Source organism: Pseudophryne corroboree, chromosome 8 (genome assembly GCF_028390025.1).
Source record: "Pseudophryne corroboree isolate aPseCor3 chromosome 8, aPseCor3.hap2, whole genome shotgun sequence".
Lineage (NCBI taxonomy): Eukaryota > Metazoa > Chordata > Amphibia > Anura > Myobatrachidae > Pseudophryne > Pseudophryne corroboree.
This window is the reverse complement of record NC_086451.1, coordinates 187,273,701-187,292,717: the sequence shown is the minus strand read 5'-3', so window position 1 is coordinate 187,292,717 and position 19,017 is coordinate 187,273,701.

Genomic DNA, 19,017 nt, shown 5'->3' with positions numbered 1-19,017 from the left:
GCCGTGGAAAGACCAAACGGCAACGTCTGAAATTGGTAGTGACAATCCTGTACTGCAAATCTCAGAAACGCCTGGTGAGGGGGAAAATCGGAACATGAAGGTATGCATCCTTTATGTTCAGGGACACCATCCAATCCCCTCCCTCCAGGCTGGTGATGTCCATTCTGAGTGATTCCATTTTGAACTTGAACCTCTTCAAGTACAGGTTCAGGGATTTTAGATTTAGAATGAGTCTGACCGAACCGTCCGGTTTCGGTACCACAAACAGGAATGAATAATAACCCTCTCCTTGCTGGAGATGAGGAACCTTGATTATCACCTGTTGAATGTACAATTTGTGAATTGGCGCTAAAACTAGTCTGCTTAGAAGCAGGAGCACCCAGTTTGTTGGGTGCATACAGGATAAAAAGCGAGTCAGTTTTCCTGACTCCAGCCGTCCTGGAAACATAAATTTTCAAGGCCCTGACTACGTCCAGTAACTTGGAATCCTCCAAGTCCCTAGTAGCCGCAGGCACTACAATAGGTTGGTTCAAGTGAAAAGCTGATACCACCTTAGGTAGAAACTGGGGACGAGTCCTCAATTCTGCCCTATCCATATGGAAAATCAGATAAGGGCTTTTACATGACAAAGCCGCCAATTCTGACACACGCCTGGCCGAAGCCAAGGCCAATAACATGACCACTTTCCACGTGAGATATTTCAGATCCACGGTTTTAAGTGGCTCAAACCAATGTGATTTTAGGAAACTCAACACCACCACGTTGAGATCCCAAGGTGCCACTGGAGGCACAAAAGGGGGCTGAATATGCAGCACTCCCTTTACAAATGTCTGAACTTCAGGCAGTGAAGCCAGTTCTTTCTGGAAGAAAATCGACAGAGCCGAAATCTGGACCTTAATGGAACCCAATTTTAGGCCCATAGTCACTCCTGACTGTAGGAAGTGCAGAAATCGACCCAGCTGAAATTCCTCTGTTGGGGCCTTCCTGGCCTCACACCACGCAACATATTTTCGCCAAATACGGTGATAATGGTTTGCGGTTACTTCTTTCCAGGCTTTAATCAGCGTAGGAATGACTTAATCCGGAATGCCCTTTTCCTTTAGGATCCGGTGTTCAACCGCCATGCCGTCAAACGCAGCCATGGTAAGTCTTGGAACAGACAGGGCCCCTGCTGTAGCAGATCCTGTCTGACCGGTAGAGGCCATGGGTCCTCTGATATCATTTCTTGAAGTTCTGGGTACCAAGCTCTTCTTGGCCAATCCGGAACCACGAGTATCGTTCTTACTCCTCGTCTTCTTATTATTCTCAGTACCTTTGGTATGAGAGGCAGAGGAGGGAACACATAAACCGACTGGTACACCCACGGTGTCACTAGAGCGTCCACCGCTATTGCCTGAGGGTCCCTTGACCTGGCGCAATATCTCTCTAATTTTTTGTTTAGGCGGGACGCCATCATGTCCACATGTGGCCTTTCCCAACGGTTTACCATCAGTTGGAAGACTTCTGGATGAAGTCCCCACTCTCCCGGGTGTAGGTCGTGTCTGCTGAGGAAGTCTGCTTCCCAGTTGTCCACTCCCGGAATGAACACTGCTGACAGTGCCAACGCATGATTTTCCGCCCATCGGAGAATCCTTGTGGCTTCTGCCATCGCCATCCTGCTTCTTGTGCCGCCCTGTCGGTTTACATGGGCGACTGCCGTGATGTTGTCTGATTGGATCAGTACCGGCTGGTATTGAAGCAGGGGCCTTGCCTGACTTAGGGCATTGTAAATGGCCCTCAGTTCCAGAATATTTATGTGTAGGGACGACTCCTGACTTGACCAATGTCCTTGGAAATTTCTTCCCTGTGTGACTGCCCCCCAGCCTCGAAGGCTGGCATCCGTGGTCACCAGGACCCAGTCCTGTATGCCGAATCTGCGGCCCTCTTGAAGATGGGCACTCTGCAGCCACCACAGTAGAGATACCCTGGTCCTTGGGGACAGGGTTATCAGTCGATGCATCTGAAGATGCGATCCCGATCACTTGTTACAAAAGGTCCCACTGAAAGGTTCTTGCATGGAACCTGCCGAATGGATTTGCTTCGTAGGAAGCTACCATTTTTCCCAGGACTCGTGTGCAGTGATGCACCGATACCTGTTTTGGTTTCAGGAGGTCTCTGACTAGAGATGACAGCTCCTTGGCTTTCTCCTGCGGGAGAAACACTTTTTTCTGTTCTGTGTCCAGAACCATCCCCAGGAACAGTAGGCGTGTGGTAGGAACCAGCTGTGACTTTGGAATGTTTAGAATCCATCCGTGCTGTTGTAGCACTTCCCGAGATAGTGCTACCGCGACCAACAACTGCTCCTTGGACCTCGCCTTTATAAGGAGATCGTCCAAGTACGGGATAATTAAAACTCCCTTTTTTCGAAGGAGTATCATCATTTCTGCCATTACCTTGGTAAACACCTTCGGTGCCGTGGACAGTCCAAACGGCAGCGTCTGGAATTGGTAATGGCAATCCTGTACCACAAATCTGAGGTACTCCTGGTGAGGATGGTAAATGGGGACATGCAGGTAAGCATCCTTGATGTCCAGGGATACCATGTAATCCCCCTCGTCCAGGCTTGCAATAACCGCCCTGAGTGATTCCATCTTGAACTTGAATTTTTTTATGTATGTGTTCAAGGATTTCAAATTTAAAATGGGTCTCACCGAACCGTCCGGTTTCGGTACCACAAACAGAGTGGAATAGTAACCCCATCCTTGTTGGAGTAGGGGCACCTTGACTATCACCTGCTGGGAATACAGCTTGTGAATTGCCTCTAGCACAGCCTCCCTGCCTGAGGGAGTTGTCGGCAAGGCAGATTTAAGGAAACGGCGGGGGGGGAGACGCCTCGAATTCCAGCTTGTACCCCTGAGATACTACTTGAAGGATCCAGGGATCCACCTGTGAGCGAGCCCACTGATCGCAGAAATTTTTGAGGCGGCCCCCCACCGTACCTGGCTCCGCCTGTGGAGCCCCACCATCATGCGGCGGACTTGGAAGAAGCGGGGGAGGACTTTTGTTCCTGGGAACCTGCTGTTTGTTGCAGCCTTTTTCCCCTACCTCTGCCTCTGGACAGAAAGGACCCGCCCTTCCATGTGCCTTTTCGAATCTGCATCCCCTGTCCACTGCCGAGTCCATAAGCCTCTCCTGGCAGAAATGGACAATGCAATTATTTTAGATGCCAGCCGGCAGATCTCCCTCTGTGCATCTCTCATGTATAAGACTGAGTCTTTTATATGGTCTATGGTTAACAGAATAGTGTCCCTGTCTAGGGTGTCAATATTTTCCGACAGGGAATCTGACCACGCAGCTGCAGCACTGCACATCCATGCTGAAGCAATAGCTGGTCTCAGTATAATGCCTGTGTGTGTATATACAGACTTCAGGATAGCCTCCTGCTTTCTATCAGCAGGCTCCTTTAGGGCGGCCGTATCCGGAGACGGTAGTGCCACCTTCTTTGACAAACGTGTGAGCGCTTTATCCACTCTAGGGGGTGTTTCCCAACGTGACCTATCCTCTGGCGGGAAAGGGTACGCCATTAGTAACTTTTTAGAAATTACCAATTTTTTATCGGGGGAAGCCCACGCTTCTTCACACACTTAATTTAATTTTTCAGATGGGGGAAAAACTGTTGGTAGTTTTTTCTCCCCAAACATAATACCCTTTTTTGTGGTACCTGGGTTTATATCAGAAATGTGTAATACCTCTTTCATTGCCTCAATCATGCAACGAATGGCCCTAGTGGACATTAAATTTGACTCTTCGTCGTCGACACTGGTATCAGTATCCGTGTCGACATCTGTGTCTGCCATCTGAGGTAGCGGGCGCTTTAGAGCCCCTGATGGCCTTTGAGGTGTCTGGGCAGGCACGAGCTGAGAAGCCGGCTGTCCCGCATTTGGCTTGTCGTCAAATTTTTTATGTAAGGAGTCGACACTTGCACGTAATTCCTTCCATAAATCCATCCACTCCGGTGTCTACCCCGCAGGGGGTGACATCACATTTATAGGCATCTGCTCTGCCTCCACATAATTTTCCTCATCAAACATGTCGACACAGCCGTACCGACACACCGCACACACACAGGGAATGCTCTGACAGAGGACAGGACCCCACAAAGCCCTTTGGGGAGACAGTGAGAAAGTATGCCAGCACACACCAGAGCGCTATATAATACAGGGACTAACTGAATTATTTCCCCTTATAGCTGCAATAAATTATTATACTGCGCCTAAATTTAGTGCCCCCCCTCTCTTTTTTACCCTTCTGTAGATTTCAGACTGCAGGGGAGAGCCAGGGAGCTTCCTTCCAGCGGAGCAGTGAGGGAGAAATGGCGCCAGTGTGCTGAGGGAGATAGCTCCGCCCCTTTTTCGGCTGACTTTTCTCCCGCTTTTTTATGGAATCTGGCAGGGGTATTTATCACATATATAGCCTCTGGGGCTATATATTGTGATTATTTTGCCAGCCAAGGTGTTTATATTGCCCTCAGGGCACCCCCCCCTCCCCCCCAGCGCCCTGCACCCATCAGTGACCGGAGTGTGAGGTGTACATGAGGAGCAATGGCGCACAGCTGCAGTGCTGTGCGCTACCTTGGTGAAGACTGAAGTCTTCTGCCGCCGATTTTCCGGACCTCTTCTTGCTTCTGGCTCTGTAAGGGGGACGGCGGCGCGGCTCCGGGAACGAACACCAAGGACGGGTCCTGCGTCGATCCCTCTGGAGCTAATGGTGTCCAGTAGCCTAAGAAGCCCAAGCTAGCTGCAAGCAGGTAGGTTCGCTTCTTCTCCCCTTAGTCCCTCGTTGCCAGCAGGTCTCACTGTAAAATAAAAAACCTAAAATATACTTTCTTTCTAGGGCCTCAGGAGAGCCCCTAGTGTGCATCCAGCTCGGCCGGGCACAAAAATCTAACTGAGACTTGGAGGAGGGTCATAGTGGGAGGAGCCAGTGCACACCAAGTAGTCTAAAAGCTTTCTTTTAGTTGTGCCCAGTCTCCTGCGGAGCCGCTATTCCCCATGGTCCTTACGGAGTTCCCAGCATCCACTAGGACGTCAGAGAAATATCTGAATTTGTTGTGTCACCTAATATTCAGTCATTCCATATGTGATAGGTCAAAGAGGATTTAATAGTTGAATATTGGGACAAATAGATTTTACTTTGAGCACAATGTTATACCCTCTGGAATGTTAGGGGGCCAGGAGTATAAGTCTTTGGAGAGCATCATATGCAGAACTTTATCCTCTGAACTAGGGAGGTAAGGCTAGGTAGGAGGTGAACTGAAGTAGTAGCTAGATTTACAGAAGCAGAGATGGAGAGAGGAGGAGGGCAAATGTGGCTTACGATTACAAAATTATATTTTTGTTGAAGAAGTCTAAATGATTGTTTAGTTTAAAAGGAGAAACATACCCTTGATGCACAAAAGTGAATGCTTACTACAGAAACATCTGAATAATTACAGTTTTTTATGGTGTTTTATGTTAATTAAAATGCAATGTATAGCAATGGACTTTCACCAATTGATTCAATACTTATTAGGAGGTATTTACACCAAGCCGTGGCATGAATTGCTTCCAGTGCCTTGTAGCTTGTTGGTAGATAAAAGGCATTATTTCTGTTTTATAGTGTATCTCACACTAAAACAAATATTAATGTTAAGTAAAACAAGGTCCCATTTTGGCTAGGTCCACCTTAGAAAGTTAAGTGAGCATTAGGCATGCAAGATAGAATACTGTATATGAAGCACAATGTGATAAAACAAATTCTATAAAATTTGTGACAATATGGTTTATGTTGCTTATTAAAAGAATATTTTTTATTGCAACTCAGCTTTAACCAACCTACTAAAATTGATAAGAAAAGTTTTTCTGGAGCAATCCTAAAGTTCAATAAACACCTTTTTAAAGGTGGAAAGGTCCTGAACCAATTGGGAACAATGAAATAATCACATAGATTAAGTGAGTTAAATTAGAGTCCAAACTTATTTGCTGGGTTCAAATTATAATTTTCTTTATTTTTGCAAAAGTATAACGTGATAGAAGTACTTTGTCATAGATTTATGCACTCCTGATTAAGAACATATTTTATCCTTTAATGAGCTTAAGATATCTGAAAAATTATAAAAAAATTTACACTTATGTATGATAGAATGAGCAATACCAAAGGTACGATAAAAAAAATAATAATCATACAATTAAAAAATAAGATTTTACTCACCGGTAAATTTATTTCTCGTAGTCCGTAGTGGATGCTGGGAACTCCGTAAGGACCATGGGGAATAGCGGCTCCGCAGGAGACTGGGCACAACTAAAGAAAGCTCTAGGACTACCTGGTGTGCACTGGCTCCTCCCTCTATGACCCTCCTCCAGACCTCAGTTAGGATACTGTGCCCGGAAGAGCTGACACAATAAGGAAAGGATTTTGAATCCCGGGTAAGACTCATACCAGTCACACCAATCACACCGTATAACTCGTGATATTATACCCAGTTAACAGTATGAAATATAACTGAGCCTCACTACAGATGGCTCATAACAATAACCCTTTAGTTAGGCAATAACTATATACAAGTATTGCAGAAAATCCGCACTTGGGATGAGCGCCCAGCATCCACTACGGACTACGAGAAATATATTTACCGGTGAGTAAAATCTTATTTTCTCTGACGTCCTAGTGGATGCTGGGAACTCCGTAAGGACCATGGGGATTATACCAAAGCTCCCAAACGGGCGGGAGAGTGCGGATGACTCTGCAGCACCGAATGAGCAAACTCAAGGTCCTCCTCAGCCAGGGTATCAAATTTGTAGACTCTTGCAAAAAGTGTTCGCACCCGACCAAGTAGCAGCTCGGCAAAGTTGTAAAGCCGAGACCCCTCGGGCAGCCGCCCAAGAAGAGCCCACTTTCCTCGTGGAATGGGCTTTTACAGATTTAGGGTGCGGCAGTCCAGCCGCAGAATGTGCAAGTTGAATCGTGCTACAGATCCAGCGAGCAATAGTCTGCTTAGAAGCAGGAGCATTCAGCTTGTTGGGTGCATACAGGATAAATAGCGAGTCAGTTTTCCTGACTTCAGCCGTCCTGGAAACATATTTTCAGGGCCCTGACCACGTCTAGTAACTTGGAGTCCTCCAAGTCCCAAGTAGCCGCAGGCACCACAATAGGTTGGTTCACATGAAAAGCTGATACCACCTTAGGAAGGAATTGGGAATGAGTCCTCAATTCCGCCCTATCCATATGAAAAATCAGATAAGGGCTTTTGCATGACAAAGCCGCCAATTCTGATACACGCCTGGCCGACGCCAAGGCCAACAGCATGACCACTTTCCACGTGAGGTATTTTAGCACTACGGATTTAAGTGGCTCAAACCAATGCGACTTCAGGGAATCCAACACCACGTTGAGATCCCACGGTGCCACTGGAGGCACAAACGGGGGCTGAATATGCAGCACTCCCTTAACAAAAGTCTGAACTTCAGGCAGTGAAGCCAGTTCTTTTTGGAAGAAAATGTACAGAGCCGAAATCTGGACCTTAATGGAAACCAATTTTAGGCCCATAGTCACTCCTGACTGTAGGAAGTGCAGAAATCGACCCAGTTGAAATTCCTCCGTTGGGGCCTTCCTAGCCTCACACCAAGCAACATATTTTCGCCATATGTGGTGATAATGTTTTGCGGTCACATCTTTCCTAGCCTTAATCAGCGTAGGAATTACTTTCTCCAGAATGCCTTTTTCCTTTAGGATCCGGTGTTCAACCGCCATGCCGTCAAACGCAGCCGCGGCAAGTCTTGGAACAGACAGGGCCCCTGCTGGCTGCAGCAGGTCCTGTCTGAGCGGCAGAGGCCATGGGTCCTCTGAGATCACTTCATGAAGTTCTGGGTGCCAAGCTCTTCTTGGCCAATCCGGAACCACGAGTATAGTTCTTACTCCTCTTCTTCTTATTATTCTCAGTACCTTGGGTATGAGAGGCAGGGGAAGGAACACATACACCGACTGGTACACCCACGGTGTTACCAGAGCGTCCACAGCTATCGCCTGAGGGTCCCTTGACCTGGTGCAATATCTTTTTAGCTTTTTGTTGAGGCGGGACGCCATCATGTCCACCTGTGGCCTTTCCCAAAGGTGTACAATCATTTGGAAGACTCCTGGAAGAAGTCCCCACTCTCCCGGGTGGAGGTCGTGCCTGCTGAGAAAGTCTGCTTCCCAGTTGTCCACTCCGGGAATGAACACTGCTGACAGTGCTAACACATGATTTTCCGCCCATCAGAAAATCCTTGTGGCTTCTGCCATCGCCATCCTGCTTCTTGTGCCGCCCTGTTGGTTTACATGGGCGACCGCCGTGATGTTGTCTGACTGGATCAGCACCGGCTGGTGTTGAAGCATGGGTCTTGCCTAACTTAGGGCATTGTAAATGGCCCTTAGTTCCAGAATATTTATGTGTAGGAAGTCTCCTGACTCGACCATAGTCCTTGGAAGTTTCTTCCCTGTGTGACTGCCCCCCAGCCTCGAAGGCTGGCATCCGTGGTCACCAGGACCCAGTCCTGTATGCCGTATCTGCGGCCCTCTAGAAGATGAGCACTCTGCAGCCACCACAACAGCGACACCCTGGCCCTTGGACACTTGGTTATCAGCCGATGCATCCGAAGATGCGACCCGGACCACTTGTCCAACAGATCCCACTGGAAGATCCTTGCATGGAACCTGCCGAATGGAATTTCTTCGTAAGAAGCTACCATCTTTCCCAGGACTCGTGTGCATTGATGCACCGACACCTGTATTTGTTTTAGGAGGTCTCTGACTAGAGATGACAACTCCTTGGCCTTCTCCTCCGGGAGAAACACTTTTTTCTGTTCTGTGTCCAGAACCATACCCAGGAACAGTAGACGTTTCGTAGAAACCAGCTGCGACTTTGGAATATTCAGAATCCAGCCGTGCTGTTGTAGCACTTCCCAAGATAGTGCTACTCTGACCAACAACTGCTCCCTGGACCCCGCCTTTATAAGGAGATCGTCCAAGTACGGGATAATTATAACTCCCTTTTTTCGAAGGAGTATCATCATTTCGGCCATTACCTTGGTAAATACCCCCGGTGCCGGGGACAGACCAACGGCAGCATCTGGAATTGGTAATGACAGTCCTGTACCACAATTTTGAGGTACTCCTGGTGAGGAGGGTAAATGGGGACATGCAGGTAAGCATCCTTGATGTCCAGTGATACCATGTAATCCCCTTCGTCCAGGCTTGCAATAACCGCCCTAAGCGATTCCATTTTGAACTTGAACCTTCGTATATAAGTGTTCAAGGATTTCAATTTTAGAATGGGTCACACCAAACCGTCTGGTTTCGGTACCACAAACATTGTGGAATAGTAACCCCGGCCTTGTTGAAGGAGGGGTACCTTGGTTATCACCTGCTGGAAGTACAGCTTGTGAATTTGCCGCCAGTACTACCTCCCTTTCTCTGAGGGCAGCAGGCAAGGCTGATTTGAGGTAACGGCGAGGGGGAGTCGCCTCGAACTCCAGCTTGTATCCCTGTGATACTACTTGTAGAACCCAGGGATCCACCTGTGAGCAAGCCCACTGGTCGCTGAAGTTCCCGAGACGCACCCCCACCGCACCTGGCTCCACCTGTAGAGCCCCAGCGTCATGCGGTGGACTCAGAGGAAGCGGGGGAAGATTTTTGATCCTGGGAACTGGCTGTCTGGTGCAGCTTTTCCCTCTTCCCTTGTCTCTGTGCAGAAAGGAAGCGTCTTTGACCCGCTTGCTTTTCTGAAGCCGAAAGGACTCTACCTGATAATACGGTGCTTTTTTAGGTTGTGAGGAAACCTGAGGTAAAAAAATTTCTTCCCAGCTGTTGCTGTGGATACGAGGTCCCAGAGATCATCCCCAAACAATTCCTCACCCTTATAAGGCAGAATCTCCATGTGCCTTTTAAAATCAGCATCACCTGTCCACTGCCGGGTCCCTAATACCCTCCTGGCAGAATGGACATTGCCTTAATTCTGGATGCCAGCCGGCAAATATCCCCCTTTGCATCCCTCATATATAAGACGACGTCTTTAATATGCTCTATGGTTAGCCAAATAGTATCCCTGTCGAGGTAACAATCTGACAGGGTAACAGACCACGCTGCAGCAGCACTCTCCATGCTGAGGCAATTTCAGGTCTCAGTATAGTACCTGAGTGTGTAAATACAGACTTCAGGATAGCCTCCTGCTTTTTATCAGCAGGCTCCTTCAAAGTGGCCGTATCCTAAGACGGCAGTGCCACCCTTTTTTTTTACAAACGTGTGAGCGCCTTATCCACCCTATGGGATATCTCCCCACGTGACCTATCCTCTGGCAGGAAAGGGTACGCCATCAGTAACTTTTTAGAAATTACCAGTTTCTTATCGGGGGAACCCACGCTTCTTCACACACTTCATTCACTCATCTGATGGGGGAACAAAACACTGGCTGCTTTTTCTTCCCAAACATAAAACCCTTTTTTAATGGTACTTGGGTTAATGTCAGAAATGTGTAACACATTTTTCATTGCCGAGATCATGCTACGGATGTTCCTAGTGGATTGTGTATATGTCTCAACCTCGTCGACACTGGAGTCAGACTCCGTGTCGACATCTGTGTCTGCCATCTGAGGTAGCGGGCGTTTTTGACCCCCTGATGACCTGTGAGACGCCTGGGCAGGCGCGGGCTGAGAAGCCGGCTGTCCCACAGCTGTTACGTCATCCAGCCTTTTATGTAAGGAGTTGACACTGTTGGTTAATACCTTCCACCTATCCATCCACTCTGGTGTCGGCCCCACAGAGGGCGACATCACATTTATCGGCATCTGCTCCGCCTCCACATAACCTTCCTCCTCAAACATGTCGACACAGCCGTACCGACACACCGCACACACACAGGGAATGCTCTGACTGAGGACAGGACCCCACAAAGTCCTTTGGGGAGACAGAGAGAGAGTATGCCAGCACACACCAGAGCGCTATATAATGCAGGGATTAACACTATAACTGAGTGATTTTTCCCAATAGCTGCTTGTATACACAATATTGCGCCTAAATTTAGTGCCCCCCCTCTCTTTTTAACCCTTTGAGCCTGAAAACTACAGGGGAGAGTCTGGGGAGCTGTCTTCCAGCTGCACTGTGAAGAAAAAATGGCGCCAGTGTGCTGAGGGAGATAGCCCCGACCCTTTTTTCGGCGGACTTCTCCCGCTTTTTTATGGATCTCTGGCAGGGTTATTTTACACATATATAGCCTGTATGACTATATATTGTGTAGATTTGCCAGCCAAGGTGTTTAATATTGCTGCTCAGGGCGCCCCCCCCAGCGCCCTGCACCCATCAGTGACCGGAGTGTGAGGTGTGCATGAGGAGCAATGGCGCACAGCTGCAGTGCTGTGCGTTACCTTGGTGAAGACCGAAGTCTTCTGCCGCCGATTTCCAGGACCGTCTTCTTGCTTCTGGCTCTGTAAGGGGGACGGCAGCGCGGCTCCGGGACCGGACGATCGAGGTCGGGCCCTGTGTTCGATCCCTCTGGAGCTAATGGTGTCCAGTAGCCTAAGAAGCCCAAGCTAGCTGCAAGCAGGTAGGTTCGCTTCTTCTCCCCTTAGTTCCTCGTAGCAGTGAGTCTGTTGCCAGCAGATCTCACTGAAAATAAAAAACCTAAAATATACTTTCTTTTTCTAGGAGCTCAGGAGAGCCCCTAGTGTGCATCCAGCTCAGCCGGGCACAAGATTCTAACTGAGGTCTGGAGGAGGGTCATAGAGGGAGGAGCCAGTGCACACCAGGTAGTCCTAAAGCTTTCCTGCGGAGCCGCTATTCCCCATGGTCCTTACAGAGTTCCCAGCATCCACTAGGACGTCAGAGAAATAAAGCCTAAAACTTAAAAGTCCAAGATGAAAGTAAAATGTATCCAGTTTTTTGCATTTCAAGGAATATATCTGTTTCCTCAGGCAGAACAAATACAATGTTTTACTTACTATAGGATAAAATATGTCCTTGCTCAAAATGTTCTCAAATCCTGTCTCATGACTGGTCCAGGGTTTATCTACCTTGAATAAGTTTATTATTAGAATTAGGTGCTGGGAGAAGCTTTTTCATATTGTCTTTGGGCTGTTGGGAAGCTCCTTATATTTTTTCTCAGGACCACACAATGTTCTTCAAGTCATTTTCCTAGGGGCTCTATCAAGAAATATTTTTTTCTGTGCTCTAAACATGCTAGACTACTGATAATGTCTATACAGGTTGAGTATCCAATATCCATATATTCCGAAATACGGAATATTCCGAAATACGGACTTTTTTGAGTGAGAATGAGATAGTGAAACCTTTGTATTTTGATGGCTCAATGTACACAAACTTTGTTTAATACACAAAGTTATTAAAAATATTGTATTAAATGACCTTTAGGCTGTGTGTATAAGGTGTATATGAAACATAAATGAATTGTGTGAATGTAGACACACTTTGTTTAATGCACAAAGTTATTAAAAATATTGTCTATAATGACCTTCAGGCTGTGTGTATAAGGTGTATATGTAACATAAATACATTCTGTGCTTAGATTTAGGTCCCATCTCCATGATATCTCTTTATGGTATGCAATTATTCCAAAATACGGAAAAATCTGATATCCAAAATACCTCTTGTCCCAAGCATTTTGGATAAGGGATACTCAACCTGTATTATCTTAGACCGAAAAGCTATACCTCTAGATACACTATTACTGTGGAGCCGCTATGGCCGCTAGACTGACTACACGTGCTACGCACTTTGTACGCTATTTGCGTACAGAGACCGGCACGTGGTACGCACTTGGCGTACACACGCCGCGCTAGTGTACAGAGTACACACAGCGAGCGCACACACAATTGATAACCTTTAAACCTTGTTAATGATACAATGCAATGATATGATTACCCTTTTAACCCTTAGCAGCAAAGTACCGCAACAATGTTATATCTTAAACCTTAAGTAGCACTGACGGTATAAAGTACCCGCAGTGCGTACACCTTATCAATACTTATACACTTTATACAGATAAATACACTCTAAAACCCTTGCAGGAAAGTGAAGACACAACACTGATTTGTAGTTGAAACCACAGGGTTCTAAGGCCACAGTGGATTAATTCCAAAAAGGTAAACAGTACAAATCATACACTACAGACTAACAAAATAAATCTAAACAGAATAATGGCTACAGAGAATGTACATACGTGAGAATGTTCGCAAGAGCAACCCGGCCGGTCCTCCGCTGGTCATACAGATAGCGTTCAGAGTCTTCTGACCGACCAGGCAACAATGGGCTTTTTATACACAACATGCATACACAATACAATGGTCACTGTAATCTCATTGTCCATTGGACACAGGGATGTGTCTTTACATTACAGAAGAGGTCATAGGTGGATTTGAATAAATGGGCGATGTCTTTCTTCAACTGCTCTTGTGGGTGGTACCCTCTGGATTCCCGCCGCATACATAATATACAGTAAATACAGTTAATGTTCATATTCTACTTTTGCACATAACTATACGCAGGAACATGCAATCTTTCTCTAACCAACACCGGAATGTTACCCTCAAAATACCCTACAGCTGGATACTAGACATCACCTTCCAACCTTTATCTGACCCTTCCTATCATGCAAAGGTGAATCTCTTAGTACATGAACTGTTTAAACTATTAATACTCGCTGATGTGGTGCAAGGGAACTATGGGTACAAAATGCACTATTTGGGTTAAATATGTAAAGTTCTAAGAACCCTCTATGCGCTCACAAACTCTACCGTAAATGCGCATACCATGCACTAAGGCGCATGACCGTGGGGAGCTACTTTACGCAAATTGCGGATATGTGCACGCACGGCAGACTGAGTGCACGCGCAGCGGGCATGTGCATGGGGTTAGTACAAGGCATATACATTACAATATTTTTCGACTTTGACACTACCTAATGGGAAAATTATCTTACAGACAAATAGCAAATGCTGATTACATGGCTCCTCGTATAAGAGATACAATACAAAATGTCTCACCAGCCAGTCATATTAAAGTCCCTGTACAGCATCATCTTGCCCAGCTCCTTGCGTTGCACTCTCCTTGGAAATTCTAAATGTGTAAACTCATTTCCGAGCAGGTGGGGCTGTAAGAAAGCCTGAAAGACAATAAAAAACAGAAACATAGGAACTTAGAATATAGAATATTTATTATACATTATAAAGATCTGGGATGCATTAAACTAAATGTGAGCCATATTTTGTATATTCCACTAAGCAGTGGTGCGTAAATGCTCAATCTAATGTCATTTTAGTTCCCGGAAAAGTGACATCTTTCAAAAATTATGGGGAATAAGGAGGATTAAAATTTGCACGTTGCTACAAGTTTCTGGGTTAAAGTGAAATTGCAAAGCACATCCTGGATTCATTGCACCGCTAATTAGGATGGGTTTGTAAAGCTGCATTTAGTAACAATTCACGTAAATAAAACATAAACACAAATTTTAAATAAATTACTTTTAATCAAAAATGAGCCACGCCTTTATAGCTCTGTACCATGTGTGTTTCTTTAGGTTAGGGGTGTATCTAGGGGTCGGAGCGCCCCCGGCAAAGTAAGGGACTGGCACACACCCCCTTATATTTTAAATAAGCATGGTGCGACGCCAAAAATAAAGTAGTGTGGCCTCATGGAGATAGGGCGTGTCCACACATTAGTACCAATTCAAATTACGCAACACAGTAGTGCAACCTTATTCATATTACACCACACAGTAGTCCCCGCTATTCTGCATTACTCCACACAGTAGTCCATGTTACTCACATTACACAGCATTGAAGTTCCCCTTACTCACATTACACGACACAGTAGTCCCCTTAATCACGTCTGGAATGCCGTGAATGAGGTAAGTATTGGAGATTCGTGATGAAGGGGCAGAGACATGAATGGGGCCAGCCATTATACTAGTGTGTATATTATATACTGTGGCATTGCACTCAGAGGGACCAAACCTTTTCAGTGGCACTGCAGGACACCATGTTCATGATCAGCAGCAGCCTGTCCATGATCAGCAGTAACCTGTCACAAATTTGGGGGGTGGGGGGGGGGAGGTTTGAGGCACTGGTAAGAGGAGGGTTAGAGACAGATGGAGATAGGCGACATAAGATGAGGGGGGCAGAGGCACAGATAAATGTAGAAGGGGCAGAGTTACATATAATGGAGGGGTGGCAGATGCATATATAATAAAGGGGGGCACAAGTATAGATAATGGAGATGTGTAGGTGGAAGAGGCACAGATAAAGAAGTGGGGGCAGATGCACTGATAATGGAAGGAGGCAAGAGAACAGATAATGGTGTGCGGAAAAGGCACAGATGTAGAGAGAGAAAGTGGCACAAATGGGAAACGTCTTATTGCCTTTATTACTTTCTAAATGATCTGGCCATTGGAAGAATAGAGGAGGGGAGTGACAGGGAGAAAGAGGAAGAAGTAAAACTGGTCTGGACTGCAGTTCCATAAGAGAGAAAGGGGACCCAGCTCATATTCCCTGTGCCCCCATATCAATGTGGCTCAATCCTAGCTGCAAACGGCTCCTGTGCTCCTATGGCAGTGATGGCTAACCTTGACACTCCAGCTGTTGTTGAACTACACATCCCAGCATGCTCTGCATCAGTTTTAGCAAGGCCAAATAGCAAAACTGTTGCAGGCCATGCTGGGATGTGTAGTTCAACAACAGCTGGAGTGTAAAGGTTAGCCATCACACTGTCCTATGGGAAGTCCCTCCTGTGCATGGCGGAAGTCCCTGTAGACACGTCAGGAGATGGGGAGAGGGGCAGAGCATACGGAGGAGTGACATGTGCAACGCTGCCCATTGTAATCAACGTATATTAGTAGAAGTGCGTCTGGCAGAGAAGAAGCCGGGCACAGTACTACTATTATACCTTACAGTGGGCAGTGCTGTGATGATGCATCCATAGGCGGGCAATGCGGGTGGTGGATGGTGAGTAGTGCTGAGCAGTAATCCGTCCATGGCCACCGGTGGCACCACCGTGCGACGCCCCCTCCTCGGCCAGCGCCCCTGGTGAGTGCCATCCTGGCCAATAGCTAGATACACCCCTGCTTTAGGTAAATCATGTCCTGCTCATGTTCATGTTTAAAAACACTTGTGTCTGCAGAAGCCTATGCAAGGCCATGGAGAACCTTGTTACCAAGTCAGCAGGAAGCTGAGCGGAGTGAACAGTCCACATCTTACTGGAGATGCGCATATAGTACAACTGAAATCAATGTAACACGGAGCAGGAACTGGAGGAATATCACAGACGGATGGTTCCAACCTAGATAGCACGAATGGTAAGCTATACTTATGTACAAAAAACCCCCACTAAAGAATAGTTACTCTATATTAGGTATGAACAAAGAAAAGATTTATTATGTAACTATTATAAAGTAGTTTAGGAGTATTATCTTGCCTTGTGGTGGTTTATAAGCTTTTCAGTCTGGCACTTCCATATAGTTTACATAAGCAATAATATACTGTATACATTTACTTAGGCACTCATGTACTGTACAAAACTGAGAAAACAAAGTATCTTTGGTTCTACTTTATGTTGCATTGATCTCTTGAAGGAAGGTGGATAACAAAAGAACACTGGTGGGCTAGGTAGTGGGAACATGGCAGGCACTGTACAAACAAGGAAGAAATCAGCCGACATCATAGTGTAAAACAGTTACAGGTATGTCTTACCTGGTATTACTTTTATTTCAATGCCGACAGAACATGTCGACATTCAGCTTATACAAACATATACAGAGAAAGAAAAGAAAACTCTTTTGTGGGCACACTCTTCACAATCGGTAAATACCGTATGTTATATGTAAATTTTAAAACGTAACTTTTAATTAATTATCATTCAAATAGTTAAGTAACTCACTACGACTAGTTGGAGATGTCTGAGATGTAAGAGATGTACAAAGTGGGAAAGTAGACATGCACAAATATTATACAAACACAATACAGCTTCACATCACTGGTTTCTAGATTGATATTGATACGCTCATACGCTTATTCTAAAATTAATATTACTAGAAGAATGGGTGTATGTTCTGGTCAATTTCCATTCATTATGAATTGCAGGTTTGCTGTCATGAATCGAGCTGCATCCTTCCGCCTTGACCAGTACAGAGGAACTGTATTAGTGAGGCCACAATGGGCCGGGCATACCAGGGAGCCCCACTTGGGTATATACGGTACCTAATATTTGAGCAAAACAATGATGTTGGTTGAGGATAAGTAAAGAAGGAAGAGTAGAGTGCTTCTGCTGTTAGTGTGTGCTAGTTGGTATCCGGACGGCTTATCGATCCAGCAAAGACCGACAACCAACAGATCGACAACCTAAAATCGAACTTAACTTGATCGACAACACTAAAAGGTCGACAAACATTACATCGACAACAACAATAGGTCGACAACACCATGTCCGACAACAAAACAACACCGACAAACACAACATAGACACATGACAACATCGACAACATGTTCACAGACAAAAGAAAACATAGAACGGAAATATCACAGACATCACAATCATCGACAACAAACATATAGACATTCAAACTGATCGACACGAAACATATATACAAACCAATAGTTCGATAATACACTCATAGACAAACACAAACCTAGACAACAAGAAACATAGACAACAAATAGATCGACAACAAACAGATCGACACAACATTAATAGACATCACATGGAACAGACACACCGTAAGATAGACAAACATAAAGGTCGACAACATTAAAACAGACAACAAACAGATCGACACAACATTAATAGACATCACATGGAACAGACTCACCGTAAGATAGACAAACATAAAGGTCGACAACACTAAAACAGACAACAAACAGATCGACACAACATTAATAGACATAACAATAATAGACCTACCAATATTTCTACACTTTCCTCTTATGCGTGGAACTACAAGTCCAAGGCTGCCCGCCAATCTCCCACAAGCCTTTACCCACTGCCGCCAATCATTCCCTGCATGGTACACTATCCCCCCCCCCCCCCCATCCCTGCGCACCCCTCTATTTCTGGACGTACACTCCTATGTGTTCTCTTCACACCCCACCCCCCTGCACCCCATCAGGCGTCTTGCATTAGACGCTACCCCCGTTGATAGCTTCAGCCGCCCGACTCTCCTCTTATGCCTGGAACTACAAGTCCAAGGCTGACCCCCAAGCTCCCACAAGCCTCTTATACCTGGAACTACAAGTCCAAGGCTGACCGCCAAGCTCCCACAAGCCTCTTATGCCTGGAACTACAAGTCCAAGGCTGACCGCCAAGCTCCCACAAGCCTTTACCCACTGCCGTCAATTATTCCCTGCATGGTACACTATCCCCCCCCCATCCCTGCGCACCCCATCAGGCGTCTTGCATTAGACGCTACCCCCGTTAATAGCTTCATCCGCCCGACTCTCCTCTTCTGCCTGGAACTACAAGTCCAAGGCTGACCGCCAAGCTCCCACAAGCCTTTACCCACTGCCGTCAATTATTCCCTGCATGGTACACTAGCCCCCCCCATCCCTGCGCACCCCATCAGGCGTCTTGCATCAGACGCTACCCCGCTAATAGATTCAGCCGCCCGACTTTCCTCTTATGCGTGGAACTACAAGTACAAGGCTGCCCGACAATCTCCCACAAGCCTTTACCCACTGCCGTCAATCATTCCCTGCATGGTACACTATCCCCCCCCCCCCCCCATCCCTGCGCACCCCTCTATTTCTGGACGTACACTCCTATGTGTTCTCTTCACACCCCACCCCCCTGCACCCCATCAGGCGTCTTGCATTAGACGCTACCCCCGTTAATAGCTTCAGCCGCCCGACTCTCCTCTTATGCCTGGAAATACAAGTCCAAGGCTGACCGCCAAGCTCCCACAAGCCTCTTATGCCTGGAACTACAAGTACAAGGCTGACCGCCAAGCTCCCACAAGCCTCTTATGCCTGG